Raw genomic sequence first — 12,579 nt, 5'->3', positions numbered from 1 at the left:
AACCATGCTAATAACTTAAAATAAGTAGGTGTTTGAGTAACAATATATCAAGTTGGTCACTAGAAGGAATAGTTTTATATTTATTCCCAGGTAAATGACATGTGAGAGTTTCAGTCTTAAGTTCAGGTTTAGAAACAGAAGGGATGTATGTCAAAACTAACTAGTGATATCCAAATGATTTCTAATAGATAGACTTAAATTATATACTGTATGTAAAAATAATTATTTCCTTTCACAGTTTAATATGAAACAAGTGTTCTTTAACTTCTTGTGGGGTTGTGAAGCAAAGTCAGTTTGTATCGTAGGGAACTCTGGTGTCCACCGGTGGGAGAACAACACACCGTTAACTGATGTCCAGGAAGATCTGAGAATTGTCACATTTCTGGACATCTCCAATTCAGATGAAACCTGACCAGAACTCTACAGTGTTGGACTCCACTTTTATCTGCTCTCCTTTGGGCCATTCCATGGTAGAGATTGCCGTCTTTCTAGTGTAAACAATAATAGTCTCAATATGCAGTGTTACATTACTCAGTGAGCAATAATCTTCTAATCATGTGTCTTGGTTTTAGTTTCTGCTTCTCCATTTCATGATTTGTGTGATCTCATGAGCTTTGTAAATGTGAACGCTAGTGCATAGTGATGTGTTTTAAGTATAATAAGATTGATGTGATTATTTACATAAAATTACATGATAAATAATAGCTGGTGCATAGTAGGTTCTCAAGACATCAGTTAATGCTAAATATAACATGTTTTTGCAGCCACTTAAATGCATTTGAAAAATAATTATTTTGAAGCAGGAAGAGTCCTAATGATACTTTCAGTGACCAAAATTTCAGGTAAGTTGCCTGAACAGTGGAGAAAAAAAATACGGAGCGAAGTATTGTCTCCCTCAAGTCGCATCAAAAAGGAGCTCTCTTCAGCACATCTAGCGATAATAATTAATAGCTTAAAATTAATATTACTGTTTCTATTATTTAAAGATAGATGTAAGTTAGTAAATCAAATGGCAGGAATGTTTACCTAAAACAGTGCCTAAAATTCACATCATATATTGCTATAGTTATTTTTTTAAATAAAATGTGCCCTGGCTGGTATGGCTCAATGGATTGAGTGCCAGCCTGCAGACCAAAAGGTCACCAGTTGGATTCCCAGTCGGGGCGCATGTCTGGGTTGTGGGTCAGGTCCCCAGTTGGGGACACACGAGAGGCAACCACACACTGATGTTTCTCTCCCTTTCTTTCTCCTTCCCTTCCCCTCTCTCTAAAAATAAATACATAAATAAAATGGTTTAAAAAATAACAAAACATAAAGTAAAATGTTTATTATAAAATGTTAGTTTCTTATGCATCAAATATTCTTTTTTATTTTATTATTTCATTAAAATGCTTCAAGCAAATGGAAATGTACTGCTTAAAAGGAAAATCATCAATGGAGACTGAGTCATAGAAGTTATCTGTACATGTAGGAAGGTTTCTACTCACACTATAAATACTTATGGATCTCATAACTTCTGTTATCAACAAGGAAATACATTTTTCAACATCTGTGATTAATTCACATAGCATTTATTTCAAAAATGTTTAGTCTCTGCTTAGCTATGATAGCATTTGATTAAATAATAATAATGTTATTTGAATTATTTAAAAGCTAATTGCATCTACGTGATAATGACTTACAGAAGCTACAGCTTCCATTCCAGCAAATTAAGGATCTCAACTGGATCCGATTTTGGTACACATAAAATCCCCTTATGCATTAGAATTTATTATCCAAAATTGTTGAGAATTATTTGGACTAAAGCAATCAAAGTCATTGACATTCAGTTGAAGAAGCAAAGTCATTCACAGAGTAATCATGAAATTTGTAGTTCACAAACCAAAATAAACTTCTCATTTTCTTACTAATTATTTTATGTTGATATAGGAAATGTTCTTTGAGTAGGTGACATTTACATTAAGACCTGAAAGATGATAATGAGATAGAAGAGCAAGTATGCATTAGAAGTAGAAAAGGTGCTAGGTGCAGAGGAACAGGAAGAAACCATTGAAAGAAAGAATACTGGAGAGGTGGACATGATGAGGCAAAGGCTTCGAAATTTGGCCAGCAAATTAGTCATATAGATGAATATGAGGCTTTTACACTTTATACCAAATCCAATGGGAATCCAGTTTTTTTATAATGGAAAGTTGCAAACAGTTACCGGCTAAGATGAAAAAGGGAACATTATGATATCCTAAAAGTTTCAAGATTTCCTGCCACTAAAAAGCTAGAAAATAAAATATTCACATTAAATTAATTTGAATACAATTTAAAAAGCAATAATTATAAAGTTTTAGTATAGAAATATATCACTTTTAGATGCAGATTTTATATTATTATAGATTGGGAAGAATTCATATAATATAGTATAATTCATCACTTATGAAGAAACTGAGGCATGAAAAGTTAAATGTATTTTTCTATTCCAGGTGAAAACTTGACCTAAATTAAATTATGTAAACTTGTACATTAGAGTTTAATTAGTTTTAAGCAGTTTTTTGAATCCTCAGTGTTAGGAGACTTTATGTAATTGTTAAATAATACATGTCTTTCTTCTATGAGTTTACACAAAGTACAATTTAACTTTTTCTTTTTCAGATCCCATTGATTATTATAATTCAGTGATATTTGTAATAATTATTCAGTTAAACATCGTGAACAGATAAAAGATGTAGTTTCTTAAAGGAATAAATTATGCCTTGAGGTATCAGTGTGAAGAGATTAAGGAGGTATACACTTAAAATGGCTGCTTACATATACTTGAATTTGAGAAACAGATGATTTGACACAAGAGAATAATGAGAGATGAAACATGAAAAGTAACTAGAAATGTGAAAGGTAGAGCAATGGTGTGAAGAATCAAGTGAGGCAACATTTTTAAGGGCAGGAATTGTCAAGGAATGGTCTCTGGCAATTTCAACTGAAAAATCAGAAATTATATCAGCACTAAAAATTCCTCCCTCCCCTGTAAAAAATTCTATAACTGCAAAACAAAAAAAAATAAATAAAACAAGAAGAAAACCTTAAATGAATCTGCTTGTGACTGTTCTGGTGAAAAAGCTGTCTGACTTCCTTTTCCAGACATATTATGTGCAAGGACACTGTTTATCTGCACTTCCATACCAGTGCTTTCCAACATTTTATTTTAGATTCAAGTTGTCAATGGAAATAAATAGACCGATAACTTCACCATTCTTCTAAGTGTACATTCTACTAATTCAATGCTTAGTTTATTTTCACTTCTAAATGGGTCAAGTTATTTACTCATTTACTCTACACTCTACTAGGGAGGTCTACTAAACTCAAGCACGCTAAGTTTAATGCAGACTTGATCTCTGTCTTTATGCAACTTATATGCTAGTGAAATAATTAGGACATAAATCTAAACCACAAGATAAAGATAAATACAGTTAAATGTGATGATGCTATAAAGCAGAAGTATGGATTGTTACAGAAAATTTACTAGTAGTCATCTTGTCTGTACGGGGGATGGAGGGCATAAGTAATGAAGAGTTCCTAGGTTGTTAATAACTCTCCAACTGGATTTTATTAATCAGACCTGCCAGCCAGTACATGTCTTATTAATAGTAGAAAAAATGTTAAAATTTGTATATTAAATCTGTAGTATTATGAAAAACTTTGTAAACAAATTTGATTAGGCAAGCAGGTGTAGAAACACACCATACAACCTGAAGGACACAAAAAAATCTCTTTTTCCAACTCTCCACATCAATTGTTTACTTCATTCACCATAATATAATATATAATATATAATATAAAAGTTGTACAAAAAGAAACATAACATTAATATTACTAGGACGCATTTATTTGCATGATTCATTTTCTTTAAATTGCAGATTGCCTTTGATTTAATCATTATAGAGCTCATTTGCATGTTTTTCTCCTAGGTACTTCTGTACCCGAAGCAAACTTCTGCACTGTAGAATGGGTGTCTTGCCATATTCGTAACAGAATATATGAAGAGACAGATATAGATATAGCTAGAGGTGGATCAAGTCATAGGCTTGGGCATAGTTATACATATGTTCTGTGTGCATGTATATGTATGTGTTTATATCTCTCTGTACATGTAGATATACATGCATACACATACACACATATTTCTTATGATTGACTTATTAGGTCTGTCACTTTGTCGTACAATGGATTTGTGGTCTGATTGTAATTTTACTAAGTCCTGTCAGCAGCTACAAGATACCTTGATCTCTTAAGATGCTCAAATTGTTCTGGGAATTCATTTTTAGTTATTTGCCTAAGCATGCAAGCATTGAAATCAAAACTATATGGCAATAAATTTTACTCCAGTCTCTCTTTTGAGTCAGTGGGAATAAATTCCATCTATAAATTAAAAAGCTGTGTGGGTCATTACTTTGCTATTTAATCCCTGTGAGCCTCATATTAAAATTTGAAAACTGAAATGAAATTTTATAAAACCATCCAGATTCTCTTCCAGTAGTAAAATTCTACAGTTTTTTTTCCCCCTCATCTTAGGTGTTCTCCATTCTCCACAAGTGTTTCCAAACTGGTCAGAAAGGGATTCTTATCTGAGTGAATCAATACTTGTTGTGTAAAGAGGTGATCTTCAGGTACAGGATGTATCAGCGATATATTCAGTTAACTCCATCCCTGAGTTCAGTTAACATACATTAAATACGTATTCTTTGTTCTATTCTTCTTGAGAATAAGCTAGCAGACAAAAAAATGTGTATTTATTTTTTTATCAGCTTAGCCCAAGGGGTAGGGAGAAATCCTCTATCCTAAACAAGCATTTGGTGCACAAATGAATGTGACAGGCTTACAATAAGGGGAAAAGGCCTCTGAGACACTAGAACTCATTCCTTGCTGAAATATAGGTCGCAATCAGCTGCAGTAAAACTAAATGAAATAAAATACAATCAAACGAAATGATACCTTTCACAGATATCGGAGTATTGTGTAATTAAACTTCTAATTTTATTGGCACTTTTGGGGAAAAAGTTGAAAATAAAACATGCCTATTTTATGGGCTATATCGACCCTAAGGGAGACTAATAAATTTCAGATATATTTTTTTAACTGAAGAAAATCTGAGTAATAGAAACTAAATGCACTGTTCCATGAACTGAAGGCCATTTTAAGCGGAATTAGTGTGTCCATGTTTACCTAAATTAGAAATGAATAAATCATACACATTGGAAGTTCGGTAAATTGCTTCATTTCTAATATATTTCATTTCCATGCCTGCACGTTATATTAGGTGTTTATAGGAAGTACTTATTTCAGTTCTTCTGAACTGAACTTTGACCATATTTACTGTGTCTGCCCTTTGCTTCGATCAGTCTTTCACAACTGGGACTGGTTTGCCTCCAAGGGGACCTTCAGTGTGGGCTGCAGTTATTTTCCTTTGTCACGACTGGGCAGAAGGCAGGCAAGGAACGTTGGTACTGGCCTCTCTTGGGTAGAGAAGCCCAGAAAGCTGCCAAACAATGGCTAGGACAGCTTCCCCCACCGTAAAGAATTTCCCAGCCCCAAATCGGTAGTGTTGGGATTCAGAAAGCTTGACTTAGATTAATTAAATGTTACCCCATCATCCAGTATACTTACACTAAAGATTTTGTAAGTTAAATGTATTAAATTTTATAATAAAATACAAAGTAAAAAACAGGAAAAGGAAAACATATTTTTAAAAATTAGGAGAGAAAGTTATGTAAATTTGTTAAAGACAACATCAGTGACAGAGCTCCAATTGTATAACAGTTATTCTCAAATTACATTGAATCTATTTCGGTTTATGATAACTTGGTAGTCTGCCTTTGTGACAATCATTTAAATAGAAACGACACAACAGAATCCATAGGCTAAACTACACACATCCATTTCTATCTAGACCTGGATAGATAGGGCATACTTCTAAAATTAAGAAATATTACAAAATAACAAAATTGAAGTGTAAATAAGGGCAGATATTCTATGTAAAGAAGAATAACATGCATTTTTGCTTTATTTTACTTAAAGAATATTAAGTAAGTATTCCATCTTTGAAACAGATTAATTACAAAGTAATAGGTTGCCTGATTTCATAAGACTCAGCTTATAAATGGTGAAGAAAATATTTTAAGAAAATTGAATAATTAAAAATATGTACTTATTATTATATATATATAAGAGATGTCTACTAAAAATTGAAAATACAAACATTCAAAATACAAATTTTCTATATTTGTAATAATATTTTATAGTCATTCTCTTCTCTGGTCAATTAAAGAACATTTTGATAAAGATTGCATTGCATCACACCACATAAATTTACCTCAATGTAAACAAACTATTCCCTTATTCATTAATATATGCACTTATTTGGCAAATATTTGAACTTCTACTATATAGTAAGAATTCACTGGAGGTGAATTAAGAACCAAAAGTAAGAAATTTTCTATCCTTCTGTTTTGAACCTATACTGTTTGCAGAGGACAGATGTGTGTATATGTATGTCAAGAAGTGGTAAATACTTTGAACAAAATGAAGAACAGTTATGTGACAAAAGGTTATTGTCCAGGGTGAATGGCTCCTTTTCTGGGATGGACAGGGAAAGAATCTCTGAGGGGTAACATTTGAACAAAGGCATTAGTGATAGTATACTTCTCAAGCGAGAACAATTTACTCTCAAAGGCAAAAACGTCAAGTTCAAAAACCCTGAGATGGGACAGCAGGTGGTGTTATAAAGGAAGGATAAGTAAACCGGAATGGCTGGGACAAAGTCGGGTGATCTGAGGTTTGGACAAGAGTGTGAAGGCTGAGGGAGGGGACTTGAAGTGGGATGGGAAGCTCCCAGAGAGGATGGAATAATACAATTATTCTTTTTCAATTTTTTAAATTTTATTTATTTTTTTATTTTAATTATTGTTCAAGTACAGTTTTCTGTCTTTTACTCCCATCCCAGCCCCTCACACCCAGCTGTCCCCCATTCCCTCCCTTTTCTACCCCCCTAGTTTTTGTCCATGTGTCTTTTATAATTGTTCCTGTGAATCCTTCCCCTTTTCCCCTAAAATTCCCTCCCCTCTCCCCTCTGGTCACTGTCAGCCTGTTCTCTATTTCAGTGTATTTGGTTATATTTTGCTTGCTTGTTTGTTTTGTTGTTTAGCTTCCTGTTAAAGGTAAGATTATATGGTATTTGTCTTTTATCACCTGGCTCATTTCACTTAGCACAATGCTTTCCAATTTCATCTATGCTGTTGCAAAGGGTAGGACCTCCTTCTTTCTTTCTGCTACACAGAATTCCATTGGGTAAATTCACCATAGTTTTTGGATCAATTCATTTACTGATGGGTACCTAGGTTGCTTCCAGCACTTGGCTATTATAAATTGTGCTGCTATGAGCATTGGGGTGCATAGGTTCTTTTGGATTGGTGTTTCAGGGTTCTTAGGATATAATCCTAGCAATGGAATTGCTGGGTCAAAAGGCAAATCCATTTTTAGTTTTCTGAGAAAATTCCATACTGTTTTCCATAGTGGTTGTACCAGTCTGCAATCCCACCAGCAGTGCACTAGGGTTCTCTTTTCTCCACAACCTCTCCAATACTTGTTTGTTGTCTTATTTATGATGGCCGTTCTGACCAGTGTAAGTGGTATCTCATTGTGGTTTTAATTAGCATCTCTCTGATAGCTAGCAATATTGAGCATCTTTTCCCATGTCTCTGGATCCTCTGTATGTCCTCCTTGGAGAAGTGTCTGTTCAAGCCTTTTGCCCGTTTTTTTAATTGGGTTGCTTGTCTTCTTAGAGTGGAGTCATGTAAATTCTTTATATATTTTTGAGATTAAACCCTTGTCTGAGGTATCACTGGCAAATATGTCTTCCCATATGGTTGGTTCTCTTTTTTTGATACTGTTTTCTTTAGCCATGCATAAGGTTTTTATTTTGATGAGATCTTATTTGTTTATTCTTTCCTTTATGTCCCTTGCTCTAGGGGACATATCAGTAAAAATGTTGTTGCATGAAATATCTGAGATTTTCCTGCCTATATTCTTCTCTAGGACTTTAATGGTATTATGGCTTATACAATTACGTTTTAAAAAGACCTTTTTGCTTTGTGCAAAGTATAAGGGAGAGAGATAACAGTAACTGTAGGAAAGCAGTTAGGAAGTTTTTGCAATAGTCCCACAGGCATGAGAGAGGGAGAGAGATGAAATGACTCCATTTTAGCAGTCTGAAATATTTTTTGGATGAATATTCTTTCTCATAACTTTCTTTCACATTTTTAATAATTTTTGAGGATAAGCACCTGCAACTCTAATAGCTGGATTTTAGAGATGTACACTTTAAAGGCTATTGATATATTATACTTCTTTAGACAAATATGTCCTAGTTAGAGCCTGCTAAAAGATAAACTAAGGCATATTATAATTTTAAGATTTTATTCAAGTAATTCATTTGAATCAGGCAGTGTCAGACCAGAAATGGTTAGGAGCTCTCTTTTATCAAAGACTTGGGAAAAGACTTATAGAAAAAAGGGGAAGCAGAGTAAGGAATTCATGGATTGACGATGGTTGGATGTTTGTGATTGGTTGCTCATACTTAGGTTTCCAGCTTAGAGTTCAGTTTGGTTATGTGACCAGCCTCAGCGTTAGAGCCACCTCAGGCTAACAGACTCGTTGTTCAATTAAGAAGCTGAGTAAGTATGGACTATTACTTTTCATCTTTGTTACCTTATTAAGTTATTGATGGACAACTTGTTTTTAAGGAAATAAGCAGTAATACACAAACAGCAGAGTATCAGAATATCATTTTCCTAAACACAAACACTGTCTATTTTTTGCTACTGAAATTTTATAGGAGCAAATTTAATAATATTGTGTTTTCCCTGTGCATTGGTCTTTCATGTTTCTTCTTTAGGGAATTGCACATTCATGTCGCTCATTTCTATTTAATCTAGCACTGGTCAATATTTTATATATGTTATACTAATTCTCATATTATATATTCTAAATATGTTTATAGGGTTTTGTTTACACTTAAATTTTGTGTTTATTTTCTACTCTAAAATTTTTATTGTTGCTTGTAAATTCAATGGAATATATCTAAAGTAAATTATCACTTTAATTTTTATAATACAAAAGAGCTCCATTCAAAGAACAAATACTTTTAAAACACATTTTCTCAGTGTGATTCAGCATTTACCTTTTCAGCCACTCTTTCTTGGTGATTTCTGTTTAATCCTTAAACTTTTATTCATTCATCTATACTTCCATAAACACTTATTGATAACCAAATAATATCAGTCACTGTGCTAGGGGCAAGGGGAATATACAATATTTTGTATAAAATTAAAATGGTGTTAATCCTTGTGAATGTATGTTCTAATAAGGAGAAACATTAATCATGCACTCACTAAAATGCATGAAAAATCCCCAAGGTTGTATGTTACAAAGGAGAAGGAGAATCAAGCTCCATCCCAGGTTATAAAGGATAGATTAGGTATTTCAAGAAAGGTCAGAAAAATTATGTCTATAGAAATCACAGACAAGCTAAAATCTGCAGGATGTATAGAAATTAACTAGTTGTAGAATTTTAGAGAAACATTCCAACACGAAGGAACACTTATTCAAATACTGTACATCAAAAACGAACATTTAGCATTCAAGAAATTAAAGGTACTCTGATTATTTTAGAGGTTAAGAAGACACATAAAATCATTTCTTTTCAAATATTTTTAAAACTAATGACTAAATAATTGATCCCCCATCTTACTTACATACAATTATTTTTATATTTAGATCTGAGTCTTAGGATATATGTACTTTATGAAACTGAGATTTTAATCCACTCTTTCATAAATATCTGGTACCCTCTATTTCTTGACTGTTAATATGCTTCTAAGATTCATTTCAAATTAAATGAGATTTTTGAATTAAGCAAATGAGGAAACCATTTCTAATCCCTTAAAATGTGTTTCCAGTGTCTGCAATTGTCTATACCTCGATGATTGAATCATTTAGCTACTTTATGTTTGATGATATATCCCACATTCTAGTGAAACTGTGGAAACCAGTGAAGTCAAACCAGCACATGCTATTTTTTGATCAGCTACCTCAACTGAAGCTTTGCTTTTATATGTGCTTCAAACATAATTATAGTAAAAGCAAAAGCACCAATTGCATTTTGAATGCTTGCTGCTATGATCCACCATATTAAAAGCATTGCATGTGTATCATTTAATCTTTATAAATCCAACAGGGCATACACATAATTTACACCATTTTATTAAAAAGGAAATTAAGGCTCAGTGACTAATCCACAATCACACACAACTAATAAGAGTTATAACTGTATTCTAGTCCAGGACGATTTTTATTTCAAAAGTCAAATGTTGAATACCAATGCTAAACAGTATTCACTGTTTTTTATGACTATATTGGAGTCAGGGTTCATTTGGTTTGGATGATTAAGTTAAATCTCTAAATTTCTCCAAATTTTCCACTGTATTGATACAGGCGTACTTTGGACATATTATGGGGCTGTTTCTAGACCACAATAAGGTGAATATTACAGTAAAATCACACAAAATGTTTAGTTTCCCAAGCCACATAAAACTCATGTTCACCCCATTTTATAAACTATTAAGTATGCAATAGCAATGTCTAAAAATAAAGTACATACTTAAATTAAAAATACTTTATTGTGAAAAACATTAATAATCAGCTGATCAAAGAACAGTGATGACAGTTCACCATGACACATATCATAATGACAATTTTGAAATAGTAAATAATTACCAGAATATGACACGGAGACACAATGTGAGCCAACGCTGTTGGGACAGCGATGTTGATAGACTTGCTCGACCCGGGATTACAACAGACCTTCACCATGTGAAAGACGCATTATCTGTGAAGTTCAGTAAAATGAAGGATGCCTGTTTATCTGAGGCCTCTAAACCATATGAGGATGTTGGAAAGAAAATCCGTGTTGGCATAAATATTAGTAACACCCCAGCACACACTCATTTTAATGTGCTGGACAGACTCAGTTGTGAATTCATTAACTGAACCTGGAATGAAGATACAGTTTATATTCAGAATTATATCTAAGCAAAATGATAATCTCAGGTATTAGAGCTGTGTTTGTATAGTAAACATGGTTTGTTCTTTTAGTCATAGATTTATATTATAGAGCTCCCACTAAAAATATTAAACTTTAAGATGATCTATCTTAAGAAGGAACATGTATATATACCTGCCTAGAGTGTCTCCCTTTGAGGTTTAGAGCAATTTTAGACTCAATTATACCTTTAGACTTCAAAAGTTGTGTATAGTAATAAACATTTATTTCTGCAAGTAGATACTACTTAAATAATGAATACATATGTGGAATCACTGGATTTTTAATACCTCACATGAAAAGAGTTGTGCTAGAGAATGCTATGTAGTTTAAGATGCCTCAGGGGTAAATAATTTTAAATCAATGGCTTCAGATATTATGCTTCTGAAATACAGCCCCTCACAGGAGTTTCCCTGAAACACTAGTAAACATTATGCCATCTGTATAACTGCTCTCTGTACTTCTCATTCCTTTAACTTGAAAGGCAACAGGGAAAAGGACAATATTAGAAACAGATTACTCCAAAGAAAATTGGCAAACTTTATCAGTAACATATATGTCAGATGACAAATTAGACTGTGGACTTTCAGCAGCTAAAACATATCCGACTTTATTTTCTGCTTATCCATGGATGTCCCTGTGCAGCTTCCCTTCACAAAGCAACCAGGTCTTCTGGTTCTTTTTGTGTAATAACTCCACTATTTATCTGAGCCCCACTACAATCTGCATCTGGTTGGAGAGAGTGGAATGAATGCTTTGATGAGCTCCCTTCTCAGGACTAGAGGACTCATTTCTCCAATTGACATATATGTTAGCTGTTGAAGGCTCAATGCTGAGTGTCTTCTAGGAAGTTACTATGGCTAAAGAAGTGTCTTCCTCAATGTTACTCCGCCTTTCAGAGTCTGTCAACAAACAACAACTGGTCAACAGAGTTACAAGGATTCATCTCATTTCCTTAAGAGCTGTTATCTCCGAAAGGCTAGTCCAGCCTTCGAACACCTCATGGGGTTGACTGATGCATCCTTCTATTGCAGAGAGAAATGTTCAACTTCTCTCTGTCTTCAATCTTGCTTCCTTTACTTCCCTGCAAGTACTATTCCTAAATACCCTCCATGCAAACACGTTGAACTCCTGGGGAACCAAATTAAAGGAGATGAAAAAGAAAATGTGTAAGATGCAACCCTGTTCCCACAAATGCCCTGGCCCGAAAGCCACACATAACACTCTCATCCACATCGCGATAACTAGAACTAGTCTCAGGACCACATGTAGTTGCAAGGCGACTGCTTTCCGGGAGAACCTCCACAAAAGAGAAAGAGAACAGAAATTACTGCTGCAGTGATTTCAATAGTAACTTTTAATGCCAGGAGACTTAGAATGAACTTGGATTTGAATTGTTAAAATGAGGTTGTCTTTTTATTTATGATTAAAGTACAAAA

This window comes from Sturnira hondurensis, unplaced genomic scaffold (assembly GCF_014824575.4).
Source record: "Sturnira hondurensis isolate 20B ecotype Veracruz unplaced genomic scaffold, ASM1482457v3 Scaffold0015056, whole genome shotgun sequence".
Taxonomy (NCBI): Eukaryota; Metazoa; Chordata; class Mammalia; order Chiroptera; family Phyllostomidae; genus Sturnira; species Sturnira hondurensis.
This window is presented reverse-complemented; position numbering follows the sequence as displayed.